This window comes from Stegostoma tigrinum, chromosome 5 (genome assembly GCF_030684315.1).
Source record: "Stegostoma tigrinum isolate sSteTig4 chromosome 5, sSteTig4.hap1, whole genome shotgun sequence".
Classification (NCBI taxonomy): Eukaryota; Metazoa; Chordata; class Chondrichthyes; order Orectolobiformes; family Stegostomatidae; genus Stegostoma; species Stegostoma tigrinum.
Genome location: NC_081358.1, coordinates 82,571,615 through 82,585,923, shown reverse-complemented (window position 1 = coordinate 82,585,923; position 14,309 = coordinate 82,571,615). Strand labels below are relative to the sequence as shown.

General features: G+C 42.0%; 1 protein-coding gene across 17 annotated transcripts in view; it reads left to right on the top strand.

The window, feature by feature from the left end:
* The window catches only part of dlgap1a (discs, large (Drosophila) homolog-associated protein 1a), a 715,152-nt gene that overhangs the window by 148,401 nt on the left and 552,442 nt on the right, over nucleotides 1-14,309 (top strand). For 15 of the 17 annotated variants that reach the window (XM_059646107.1, XM_059646106.1, XM_059646105.1 and 12 more), the window contains one exon: nucleotides 13,408-13,518. The gene's annotated coding sequence lies outside the window, so the exon portion shown is untranslated. Of the gene's footprint in view, nucleotides 1-13,407; nucleotides 13,519-13,603; nucleotides 13,684-14,309 lie in introns of all 17 variants that reach the window. The other 2 variants (XM_059646097.1, XM_059646100.1) reach the window with 1 other exon arrangement.

Genomic DNA, 14,309 nt, shown 5'->3' with positions numbered 1-14,309 from the left:
TGCATGGTGAAGGTCAATACCATCTTCACATCAACTTTCATAACCAGTGGGCCACCATCCTTTCATGCTGCTCAATGCATCGCCACTTGCTTCCCTTTCACTCACTCAACAATATGTAAGTAAACCTTACATTGATGCTAGGCTTACACCTACTTCTTTCTGGCTCTTTGTACAGCCAGCTATTCAGTTGTGGCAGGAACACTGGCCCAAACATAATGTCGTGTAATCACTGTCATTCTGCTTCCTCCTTCACAGGAGAAGGACTCGCATATTAGGAAGGAGACCCACAGAGCTTAGAGCGTTTCTAACTTCTGCATCACCTCCATCCTTTACAGATGATGGTGCTGACAATCATGAGGCTGGTCATGATGGAGACTGTGACATCCAAGATTTTTCAGGCCATTGTGGGCAACAGTGGCTCACTACCTGATGCTGCTTCTCAACTTCCCCACCAACCTCATCCTGAATTGTGGCAGAAAGTGAAAGCCGCAGGTGATGTGATCATGGGCCTCCTGTTTTCCTTCCAAATCCTCACTTACTTTTCTTTTTCCCCAACTCTCCTCTTCACCTCTTGTGTTGCGATCCTGGGGAGTGTTGCTGAATGAAGAGACCTTGGAATGCAGGTTCCTAGTTCCCTGAAAGTGGAGTTGCAGATAGATAGGATAGTGAACAGGGCATTTGTATCTTGTTCTTACTGGTTAGTGCATTGAGTATAGGAGTTGGGGGGTCATGTTGTGGCTGGACAGGACATTGGTTCAGTCACTTTTGGAGAATTGTACACAATTCTGACCTCCCTCTTATGGGAGGGATATTGTGTAACTAGAAAGGGTTCACAAAAGATTTACAAGGATGTTGCCACGGGTAGAGGGTTTGAATTATAGGGTGAGGCTGATTTAGGCTCAAGCTATTTTTCCTGAAGTGTCGGAGGCTGAGGTGTGGCCTAATAGAGGTTTATAAAATCAGGAAGGGCATGGATAGGGTAAATAGACAAGGTCTTTTCTTGGGGGTGGGGAAGTTCAAAACTAGAAGGTGTAGGTTTAAGGTGAGAGGGGAAAAGATTTGAAAAGGTCCTGAGAGACAACATTTTCATGCAGATGATGGAGTGTGAATGAAATGATCTGCCAGATGAAATGGATTAGGCTGGCACAATTACAGCATTTAAAAGGCATCTGGATGGGTTTGTGAATAAAGGTATATGGGCCAAATGCTGTCAGATCCGACTAGATTTATATAGGATATCTGGTCAGCATGGATGAGCTGGACTGAGGGGTTGTTTTCCGTGCTGTATATCTCTATGACTCTATCTTATAAGTTTTGATCAGATCAACCCTAAACCAAATAAATTTAAGATAAAACAGGCCAAATTTGCATAATGTCTCGTAACAACTTAACCATGAAGTCCAGGTATTATTCTTGTAAACCCTCATGGTACTCCCTCCAACCCCAGTATATTCTTACTAAATGTGTGGTTTCCAGATTTGTTCACGCTACCCAAAGTGAGGTCTAACCAGAGTTTTGTGTAGCTGCACCATAACTTCTGCATCCTTGTATTCCAGCCCTATAGATATATTCCATTGGCTTTCTTGATTATTTTCTGAATCTGTTTGAGGGATCTTAAAGATTTATATACTTGAGCCTACAAGTCTCTTTGAGCATCCACCCAATACCATCGAGATAGTCCTTTGATTTTTCTTTTGGTCTAAAATGGATAACCTCACACATGCTTAACGTCAAAACCCATCTTCCAGATTTGCCCATTTAGTCTATCAATAACCTTTCGTAATTTGTTCTGTCTTATACAATACAATAGACAATAGACAATAGGTGCAGGAGTAGGCCATTCGGCACTTCGAGCCAGCACCACTTAACATCCTTCAAAAAAGTATTATGTGTTATGGAAAAAGGAAAGTCTGTTGATGCAGGACAGACAGATGCTGCTCAGTGAATTGGATGTTCCACAGAACTGTAAAAATGGTGAGAGAAGGCGCCTGTGGAGTGCCAGTCATCTTGCTGCTACTGTGTCACTTTATCAGCCTTGGGAAAGGTGCATGCCCCTTCCAGTCTGAACCACTAAACTGGCCAATAAAGAGCCTTTTCTTGTTATTGCTTGTATTTTGCTGGCAATGGCCAGACCCTTCAGTATGTGGGGAGGTTGCTGGGTGAATCTTCCTGTGGAAGGGCGAGCAGAATCTAATATTTGGGTACTTTGTGACACAAAAGGACTCCCTCAGTAGCAATAGATGTCATATTGCTGCAGCAATTCTTTCTCATTTCACATTCACCTTTACCGACCTCTCCAGCCTTAGCAGATCTGTCAGATTGGTTGCAGTGTCCCGAAACTCACTTATTTGTTTCTTGGATGCTTCAAGCCTCAATCCTGGTGACACTGAGGGACCGATTAGAGTCATAGATGCATATAGCATGGAAACAAACCCTTCAGTCCAACTCATCGATGACAACCAGACATCCCAATCTAACCTAGTCCCATTTGCCTGCATTTAGCTCATATCCCTGTAAGCCCTTCTTATTTATATACCCACCTGATGCCTTTTAAATGTTGCAATTGTACCAGCCTCCACCTCTCCCCCTGGTAGCTCATTCCATGCATGCACCATCCTCCAACCCACTGATTGGCTGTCAATTGGTTGGGGCCAAGAGGTCATCCTTTAAAGGGATGAGAACCTCATTCGCAATCGATTAGTTGCCTGATTCTTGAAAATGTTCCCTGCATTTCCCCCAAAACAGCAGAGACAGCGTTGTGCCCAGTTTTTCAGACTCCTTGTCAAGACTCCAGCTACACTGACAAGGTGCAGTCCAATGTCTTAGAAATTTGAAACTCAGTAAGATGTCATGTGATCCATACCTGTGCCAGAAAAGCCCAGCCTGCTGCTGTACAGGTTCAGAGTGTTGTCATTACTGGCAGTGGTTCTCAATGCTCGTGAGGGTGTGAACCTAGGAATCTGTCTTCCATTAGATTGCCAGGTTTGAAGAGCGACTTCCCTAGGGGAACGGCAGAGGCTCACTGCAGCATAAACCTACAGTCCTGTCTCAGCATGGTAATAATTAGTGCACCAATGCCTGGGTTGATGTCGCGCAGGCAGCCAGGACACATTGCTGCTGCATAATCCAAGCTTGTGCAGTCCCTCACTGGGGTTTGAAGACCAGAGCTACTCAAAGCAATCCTGCCAGGCACCTGCAGTTACCCCAGTGCAAGTCAGTGACCTTCCAGGAGTGGGTAAGAACACGAAGAAGGACAAAAGCAACCGAAAAGAAACGGCAACACAGAAATGTCCACAAATGAGTTGTTTATTACGGTTTGTTAGTATAGCTGGAACTGTTTGCAATTCAAGATGTCCTGCAGATGTTTTTGTTAGTGAATTTTATTATTAGAAGGAGGCTAAGGGGAGTGAGGATGTGATGTAAGGATAAAAAATGCAGGCTCCGTGTTGGTTAGGGGAAGCTGCATCATTGAAATTCAGGTCTGATAGCCTGCTATCTGACAGCCTACTTGCCTGCATGTTGCCCATTATGTATCTTTCCTCCCTTCTCCTATTCCTCCTACGGCAGACCTCTCCTCTCGACATTCTCTGCTCCAGTCATGTCACCTTAAAGAACAAAGGAAACTCCCGGTGGTTGGAAACATAGATCTTTCCAGCCTCGGGCCAATTTCATCTTGTAAGTGGCCAATAAAGAGCCTATTTGCCTTCATTGCTAGAACTTATTGGCAATAGCTAGACCCTCCAATGTGTACAAGAGGCCACCAGCTGAACCTGGGGGATCCTCTCCACAGTTTGTTGGCAGCAAGAAACTTCTATTTGGGTATTCTGGGGCATGGATAGAGTTCCCCAGATCCTCCATCCTTCCTAATTGTCAGTACCAGATCTCAGAAGACAACTTCAAAAGTGCTCAAGAATCCTTTCAGACTCTTTACAACAGCAAGCTTTCTTCAAGTTCACCTGAAATGAAAGTTAGGTGTCCAATCCTTTTAAGTAACATTAATATTGGGCCCCTCTAACAGAAAACTTAATTTTTAGTGACAACAGATTTGTTGTATTGATCTCTGTGATCCAAATTAGATGAAGCCATCTCAAAGATCAACAGGCTGTGGGAAAGCTGCAGAGCTCTAGTTTACAGTTTTTAACACTTAAAGAGGATGACTGTGCGATCAGGCTTTCTCAAGTGGCTGCCGTTCTTGGGTCACAACCCTTGGGAGTAACTGGAGTATCACACATCCTCCTGGAGGACAGTCTGCCCCAACAGCGCTACAGATATGAAGTAGATGTCGACATCTCCTGGCTTTTTATTCATTTTATTTTGATTAGCATTGAAAGTTCCATTTAAATAAACAATTTTGATGAAAGAGCCAGGGTTCCATTGGCAGTATCCTGAGTTCTCAGTCAGAACGTCATCGGTTCAAGCCCTATTCCAGGGATACAACCAGTCTTGTGCAACACTGTTGGCTGTACCATTCTTTCATGAGATTTTAGAGCAAAGTTCTACCTGCTCACTCAGGTAAGTTCCATCATAACACATCGAAAAAGATCAAATGGGTTCTGCCTTGTGTCCTGACCATTATTTATTCCCCATGAACATTCTTCATACAAGTTACTTAATCATTATTACACTGCTGCTTGGGGAAGATTGTTGTCTACAAATTAGCTGCTGCATACTTTACATTGGCTTACATAAACTGTGACAGTGATGAAGGCATCAAAAAGTACACAGTTGGCAATAAAGCACTTTGGGACATCCTAAGGTCATGAAAGGTGATATAAAAATACACAACTTTTTGTAGACAATCAACCTTCCAAAACGAGTTATGTTTTTGGAATTGAACCAAGTAATTAGTCCAATCAACACAGAATATTGTTTAGTAATCACAGCTATTATGTTAGCTTTAGGTAGGTCCTGATATTTTTAAAGTAAGTTTAAAAGGTAACGTTGAATGCTGGATTTGAATGCTTTGTGGCTGTGCCAAATATGGAATGTCTGCAAATTTCCATTTGACATTCCTAGATGTAAAACTTGTGTTTAAAGTGGGATGAAAAATTTACAGTGAGAATGTTTTAAAGCATAACCAAATGAACCTAGAAATTGGGACATGTTGAGCCCATTTTTCAGGTGCTGTGCAACTTACCAAGGCTCCAGAAGAGTAGACAGGAAGTGTATGCTTTCCTTCAGTGAAATATGTGGCATGCTGAATAAGAATAGATAATAGGTGCGCTTTCACGAATGGTTACAGTACAAAAAGAGGCCTTTTGGCCCATCATATCCAAGCCAGCTTCCTGCAAGAACAATTCAGATAATCCTACTCTCCCATTTCTCCTCCTGTCCATTTAAAACATTTTTCATGAAGACAATTATTCATGAGAAAACCTGAGCAGAATCTACCACCTCAAAATTCATACTCACCATTTATTTTCAGTATGACTGCATTGAGGTAGGTGTTAAATAAAAAATTGGAAGCCTGAACAAATTGCATGTTTAAAGTTTATGCCTAAATAAGGCTTTTGAAACTAAATGCATTACTGATGTGAGCTTTTACGGTTTTCTGCTGGCATTTCATCAACAGTAACATAAAAAAATACTATTCTGAGGAACGTTACTTCTTCTGTTGTACCCATGCCACCTCAGTACTAGATTCTAACCAATTAGTCCCACTTGCCCAATCATTTTCCAGAGCTCTGCAATTTGCTTTCCTTCAAGCATTTATTCAATTATCTTTTGAAAGTTATCGCTGAGTTTGTTTCTAATGCGCTAATTCTAGATTTTAATCGCGACATGAAAATAGGTTTCCTTAAATCATCTCTGGTTCTTTTGCAAATCTGTATCCACCGCTACCGATGCTTCTGGCACTGAAAACAGTTTCTTCTTCTTCATTCCATTAAAACTCTTCATGGTTTATAACATTTCAATCAAATCTCAGTCTCGCAATCATATACCTCAGAACTTCAGTGATGTGTGCCTTGGACTATGAAGTCAGGATGAGGAGAGCTGAAAGGGCTCTGGTCTCAGCCATTGTAACCATAATTCAAGAGGATGGTGATAGCTATTTCAAATTGAGTTTAAATCTTGTCTTGAGTCTGTTGATGCAGAGCTCTATACTTCAGAAATCATCTGTCATTTAGCCTCCTTCTAAGGTAGGGATTTCAATAGCTGGGAAGCATCTCCTTCCTGAAAACTAATGAATCTTTGTGGCCCAGATGGGGATATCTGTCACAGACTTGAAAGCCACTGGCTAAAGCACATTGCCCTGAAATGGTGTCTTCTCTCACAGGCACGGCAGTCCGCATTGTTGGAAGGACGCACTTAGTGCGAGTGAGCTCTTTTAGCACCTCATCTGGCAAAACAAGCTGACTGAGGTCATAGCGTCTTAGAGCCATTCCGCACGGAAGCAGACCCTTCAGTCCAACTTGTCCATGCCAACCAGGTTTCCTGAGCTAAAAGTAGTCCCACCTGCCTGTGTGTGGCCCACATTCATCTCAACCTTTCCTATCCATGTATCTGTCCTAATGTTTTGCAAATGTTGTAACTGTTCCTGCATCTACCACTTCCTCTGGCAGTTCATTCCACATACGAACCATCCTCTGTGTAAAAACGTTGCCCTTCAGGTCCCTTTTAAATCTTTGTCTTCTCAACTTAAACATATGCCTCCAACTTTTGAACTCTCCTACACAAGGGAAAAGACCTTTGCTATTCACCTGATCTATGCCCTCATGATTTTATACACCTCTATGAGGTCACCGCTCGACTTCATACAATGCAATGAAAAAAGTCCCAGCCAATCCAGCCTCGCGTTTATAACTCAAACCCTCCAGTCCCAGCAACATCCTGGTAAACCTTTTCCGAACCCTCTCCAGTTTAGAATTTTTCCTTTCTACAGCAGAACGAACAGAAACGTACATAGTACTCCAAAAGTGGCCTCACTAACAGCCTACACATCCTCAATTCCTTCAGGCATTGATGTCCCAACTTCGATATTCAATGGTCTGAGCAATGCAGGCAAGTGTGCAAAATGGCTTAACTGCCCCGTCCATCTGTGTTGCAACTTTCAAAAAACAGTGTACCTGAACCCCAAGGTTTCTCTGTACAATTTGGAGGGAAATCAGGAGGGCAAGAAGGGGACATGAGAAAACTTTGGCAAATAAGGCTAAGGAGAATTCAAGGGAATTTTATAAACATATTAAGGACAAAAGGGTAACTAGGGGGCTAAAAGACACCTTAAAGATCAGCAAAGCCACTTATGTGTGGAACTGCAGGAGATGGGAGAGATACTAAGCAAGTATTTTGCATCTGTGTTTACTATGGAGAAGAATATGGAAGATAGAGAACATGGAGAAATAATTAGCAACTTATTGAAAAATGTCCATAATACAGAGGAGGAGTTGCTGGATAGCTTAAAACACAGAAAGGTTGATAAATCCCCAGGTGTACCAAGAAATTGGCTAACGTGTTGCCACTATTTAAGAAAGGTGGAAGGAAAAGCCAGGAACTATAGGCAGGTAAGCCTGACATCAGTGGTGGAAAGTTGTTGGACTGAATCCTGAGAGACAGGATTTACATGCGTTTGGAAAGGCAAGGACTGATTGGGGTACTCAACATTGCTTTCTGTGTGGGAAATTTATGTCTCACTAACTTTTAATTGAGTTTTTTGAAGAAGTAATGAAGAGTATTAGTGAGGGCGAAGCGATGGATGTGAGCCATATGATCTTCAATCAGATGTTCGACAAGGCTCCTCATGGTAGACTGGTTAGCAAGGTTAGATTATGCAGAATAGAGGCAGAACTAACTATTTGGATGCAGAATTAGCACAAAGACAGAAGACAGAGGGTGGTGATGGAAGGTTACTTTTCAGACTGGAGGCCTTTGAGCAGCAGTGTGTCTGCCTGTCCACCATGCCCCCTCTGTGCCCCTTACTAGTTGTGGGAGAGCTGAAGTCACAGGTGGGCATGGTCAGCGGTCTTGACAATGATGATGCCAGTACAGAAGCCTAGTCCCAGGGGAATAGAATTATAGAATCCCTGCAATGTGGACCATCAAGTCCTCACCAACTCTCCAAAGAACATCCCTGACCCTCCTACCCTGTCTCTGTAACCCTGTATTTCCCATGGCTTTTTCACCTCAGCCTGCACATCCCTGGACACTGTGGGCAATTTAGCACGGCCGATCCACTTAACCAGCACATCGCTGGACTGTGGGAGGAAACTGGAGCACCCGGAAGAAACTCACGAAGACACAGGGAGAATGTGCAAACTCCACACAGTGGGTCGGAGGTGGAATCAAACCCGGGTCCCAGGCACTGTGTGGCAGTGGTGCTAACTACTGAGTCACCATGCCATCCTAAGGAGCGGACAGTTGGTTTACACCACAGTCAGATGCTTGGGCTCATCCTCAGACAGATTGATCACCATGAAATCCTTTGGCTGCGACTGTTCGTGAAAGCCCGTTTAGCTGGTGAGCTACACCGCCTTCACAGATTGAAGCTTCACAAGCTGAACTTGCTGCAGCCATTTTGACTCCGTCCTGTTCCTCTCTGGACTGTGGAAAGGTTGATAGGGTCTCACATCTCCTCGCAATTCCATCTCGCTTTAGTTCTTCACTCGAGCAATTATATTTGCAGTTGTCTATGAGTCAGTACAAGTCATTCATAAATGAGTCTATGCATTGCTGGAAGAAAAGCGATTTTGTTGGAACTTTTCAGCTTGCGCTGATCAGCACAATTCGTAAGAATAGCAACTCAAGGGGATAAACAACATTTGTACTAGATGAGAGGAGAATGTTGATTAGTTGGCAAGTAGTCTCTGAGAGACAGAGGCATAGACATTCACTATTAATGCTGATTGATCTGACACCGCCTTTACCATTAATAAAACTTCACCCAGGCTGGGAATGCTTTGCTGGCACGGTGTCCAATCTGACAGCCCTACTGATACCCCCAAATCCATTCTGTCTGAGGTGAGCTGCAAATTTCCAGTCTTTATGTGTGAATTAGGTTGACATGCAAGACCTGCCATATTATGTACATAGGAATTAGGCGCAGAAGTAGGCCATTTTGCCCTTCAAACCTGGACTGCCATTTAATAACGTCATAGCTGTGTGCGTTCCAAAATCCGATCATAGGCTTTATTCACATTTTCATTCTTTCTTGGAATTCTCATAAATTAGGTAAACATGACTTTTCTTTAACAGAATCATGCTGACTCTTCCCAAATACCTTTAGTTTTTCGAAGTGCCAAGTTAAAACCTCTGCAATGCTCATTTCCAAGACCATCATCATAACAGATGTCAGCTTTACTGGCCTATAATTTTTTTTCCTTCCTCCATTCTTTCTTGAATACAGGTCATATTTGCTGCTTTCCAATCTGGCAGAATTTCTCCAGAATCTAATAGATTTTGGAAAATTTTCACCAATGCATCAACTGCTTGTTTAGCCACCTCTTTAAAAGCCTGAGAATGAAGTCCATCAGGAACTGGGTATTTATAAACTGTGAACTGCACCAGTTTGCTAACTCCCTTAGGCATTATCATTTCATCGGGTTCCTCTTTTTCTTCAACGTTCAGATTTATGGCTGTTATGGGGTGCTTTTTATATGGATGGCATCTGTCTCATCAGTTTAAAATTGTGGCACCTTCTCCGTGCATGCATGGAAATACATTTGCCCATGACATGAGTATTTTGATGCCTTCATGTTAGCTTTCTGTCTTATTCTGCAGAGATGCTACACAGTCTTACTGGATCCTTTGCCTTTTTTTAGATTAGAATCCCTACAGTGTGGAAACAGGCCCTTTGGCCCAACAAGTCCACACCAGCCCTTCAAGCATCCCACCCAGATCCATCTCCCTATAACCCACACACCCCTGAACACTACGGGCAATTTAGCATGGCCAATCCACCTAGCCTGCACATCTTTGGACTGTGGGAGGAAAACTGGAGCACCCGGAAGAAACCCACACAGACATGGGGAGAATGTACAAACTCCACACGGGCAGTCACCTGAGATGAGAATCGAACCCGGGTCCCTGGCGCTGTGAGGCTGCAGTGCTAACCACTGAGCCACTGTGCCAGCCCTTAACCTTTTGGTTAAGCTCACTTTCTGCTTTGGTAAACTAAGTGGATAACTTGCCTTAAGCTATATCTGGAACCTGGGGTTCACTCCAACATCATTTCAACTACAGCAATATTTTCAGGGCAGATTCCCTTTAAATGGGTTTCCTTTAAGAAGAGTGGACTGGCTTTGCTATTTGTTGCTATCACAATATGGCACTTTGCATGAAGGCCTCCAGTAATGTCAAGACGCAGCTAACAGTAAGGAAGAGGCTCAGGCCCCTGCTACAATTGGAATAATGAGTTGAGAACACTGAATCATCTGGAGCGATGGCAGGCATGTTGCATTTTGAGCTTGACCTCACCAAAAAGTATGTAAATCCATTTTTAGCTCCATGTATGTGTATTATATTTTAATAACAATAAATAAAATGATGATTAATGGGTGAAATTTGCTATGTTAGCAAGCAGTTAATGAATCAGGAAAACATTTATTATTTGCTTTTTTCAGAGGAATTGAATTCAGGATTTTGCTTCAGCTACATACTTCAGCAGTAGTTGAGAAATTCCGCGGTATCTCTGCTGAGTCTGGTAACAGTGATTTTATTCATTTAAGGGATATGGTTATCACTGGTCCAGCCAGCACTTATTGCCCACCCCCAGTTCCCCTTGAAAGGTGGGGGTGAGCTGACTTCCGTAACAATACTGTGCTTTTAAGAGGTGTATTTTGTCCTGGATTTTTCTAGAAAGGTTGAAACAAAGGTGACAAGCAGTCTGCTCCAGTGCCAATAAAGTAAATAGCCTGTGAGGCCTTGGGATTTGTGAAGGCTCTTGTTCCTCTCTGTTACAGCTAAAAGCTGGGGCTTCTCTACCCACTCTAGAAATTCTTGTGAGAAAATTTATTTCACTGAATTTGCTTTTGCCAAGAGTGTGTTTATGGGGAGTTACTAAATTGGAACAGTGCAGTACAACTCCCTTCAAAATATATTAAGAAGATAATCTAGACCCTAACTTTTTCTTATTTTAATGCTAAGTGTAAGGTATTGATTGGCTTAACTGTAACTCTATGAAAATGCTTCACAAAATGAAGTATATATTAACTACTCCTAATTACCTGTTCCAAGCTGTAACATCCCATAAACACTTCCATGGCAAAGGTGAATTCAGTAAAATCGATTGTCTCACTTGAAATTCCAGAGCAGTGGGAGAATCCCCAGCTTTTAGCTCTAAAAAGAGATGAATAAGAGTTTCTACGTCCAGCTTCAGGACCTCAGCTACTGCTACTAAAGGCTAAAACAAGGGAGCATGACTCCAACCATTCAGCTGCATTTATTGTTCCAACTTAGAAAAAAGCCAAGGCCTCACAAGCTGTTTACTTTATTGGCATTGATGCAGATTGCTTGCAACCTTTGTTTCTTTGATTCTGTGAGAGCTTGACCCCACCCATTCAGGCTGCTTCTATTGTTCTAACTTAAAAATATAGCCCCAAGGCCTCACACATTGTTTACTTTATTAGCTTTGACCAGACTGCTTGTCAGCTCTGTCTCAATCTTTCTTCATAAAAAAGTATCGGAACACTTCTTAAACCACGACAGCCCATGTGCTATAGCTGGATGCACATAGCCATTAGGGAAAAAATTCCAGGATTTTAACCCAATAATGGTAAAGGTACAGTGGTATATTTCTAAGCCAGGATGTTAAGATGCTTTGAGGGGAACTTGCAGTAGTGTTCCCATGTTTGCGCTGTTCTTGTCCTTCAAGTTAGAAGTAGTTGTGGGTTTGGAAGGCACTGTCTGTAAGGATCTTTGGCAGATTTCTGCAGTGCATCTTGCTGATGGTATACTTTGCTGTGACTGAGTGATAGTGGTGAAGGGAGTGAATATTTCTGGATGTGGTGCTGGTCATGCTGTGCTATGTCTTAGGTGGTGTCAAGCTTCTTGAGTGTTGTTGGGGCAGCACTCACCCTGGTGAGTGGGGAGTGTTCGATCACTGCTGACTTGTGCCTTGTAGTTGGTGAACAGGCTTTGGGGAGCCAGGACTTGAGTTACTTACTCGAAGATTTCTAACCTGTTACCTGCTCTTGCAGCCATAGTAATATATGACTGGATCAGTTCAGTTTCTAATTAATCATAACCTCCAGGATGTTTTCAACTTCATTCCCATTGACTTTGGTTTTGCTAATGCTTCTTGATGCCATACTCCAAATGCAGCCTCAATGTCAAGGGCTGTCATTCTCACTTCCCCTCTGGAATTCAGCTCTTTTGCCCAAATTTGAATCAAGACTGTAAGGAGGTCAAGAGCTGAGTGGCCCTTGTGGAACCCAAATTGAGCATCACTTAGCAGGTTATTTCTGATGGGGTGTGGCTTCAAAGCACTGTTGATGACAGCTTCCTTCACTTTACTGATAATCAAGAGGAAACTGATGTTATGGTAATTATCCAGGTTAGATTTGTCCTGTGTTTTGTGTCCAGGGCATGCGTAGGCAATTTTCCACATTGTCAGGTAGATACCAGTGTTGTAACTGCGCTGGAATAGCTTGGCTAGGGGAGCGGCATGTTCCGGAGCTTCAGACTTATCTTTTGCTCTGATATGCAGGGCTGTCCTACCTCTTCTACCATATTCATGATCTGGTGTGCCAGAACTGTGGAGTTTAGCTCTGCAGGGAGGCTGTGGTATAGTGGCAAAATAACTAAACCAACAAACTAGAGGCCGAGACAAATACCATGGAGATATGAGGTCAAATGCATAAATGGTGGTGCATAAATTCAATTAAACTTGGAATTTTGGTGGGGGAAAAGGCTAGTCTCGGCAATGGACAATTTATATAATGACCAGTCTAGATCACTATTACTCTTTTTGTATTAGGGAAGGGAATTTTCCATCCCTTTTGCTCTTGTTTGGCCAACTTGTCACTCCAGACCAACAGCAATGTGGGGGACTTTTAAGTGATCTATGAAATGGTCTAGCAAGTTACTTGGTTCAAAGGAATGAGGGATGTGCAACAAATGCTGTCCTTGCCGATGATATCCAAATAAAGAACAATTTCCAACAACTCCAAAACTGCTCAAAACTTGATCATTTAGCTTTGTGCTGTTTATGGGACTTTGCTGTGTATGATTTGGCTGCTGCATTACAGCAGTAATCACACTTGAAAAGTAAGTAACAAATTGATTCGGAATGTCCTGAAAACATGAAAAGCACTCTATCAATGTAAATACTTCTCTCTCACTCAGTCACTTGTTTGCCTTCGCTGTAACAATTACTTTGTGGATAAAGCTTTTGACAAACATTCAGGAAGATTAGAAATTAATTAAGACCTTGTGTAAACACTTCATTTATTTTCTTTATATTTATTTTCATAGAAAAGTGAAATATTGTGGATACTGGAAATGTGAAAGAAAGATGGAACATGCTGGAAATACTCAGCAGGTCTTGCAGTATCTGTGGAGAGAGACACAAAGTTAACATTCAAGGTTGGTGAGCCTTCAACAGAACTTTACTTTCTTATTGGTGCTAATCATTTTTGCTAATGCTGACAATTCACGTAACTAATTGCAGCGAATTCTACACTGAAAAATCAAAAATGCCCGTAAACACAGTGGATGTTTATCAAAACCTAAGGAGTAAAATTAATGCAGGTAACAACACAGTTTTACTGAATACTTTTTGTAAGGTGATGGTTCTGGAAGTGTTAATATTGAGCATTATTGAGCTTAATCAAACCTGATAAAATCACAGAGTTTTTGGTTGGAGAAATAATTTGTATTTCATAAGGTCTCAGTAGAACATTAGCTCACAAGAAGCAGATATGTATGTCTGGCATCTTAACTAATTATGCCTAATTAGTTAAAATTAGTGGTACTGTACCTTACTATACAACACATATACCTCATATTTTTAAGATTGTAGGGTGGTCTATACACTACCACTGATAGTTAGATAGGCCCTTAGGCTATTCACAGAAAGAAGAATTTCGATGCAGCTGATGTTATTATTGGCCAAGTCAAATCCCAGACTCAAATTGATAGAGCATATTTTGATTTGCTTTGATTTTAACAAAGTGATCTTTCACAAACTTGAGCATGCAATGCAGATTTTGTTTCAACAATACAATAGTATTGTATTAACAAAATGAATGGAAGTAAAATAGAGTAAATCAAACTATAGTTATGGACCAGACTAGATCAGCACACCTCTCCCCTTTAAAAATAGTAAGGAGATAGCCTGGACTCTAACTTCGATAATAAGGCACTATGTTCCAGAT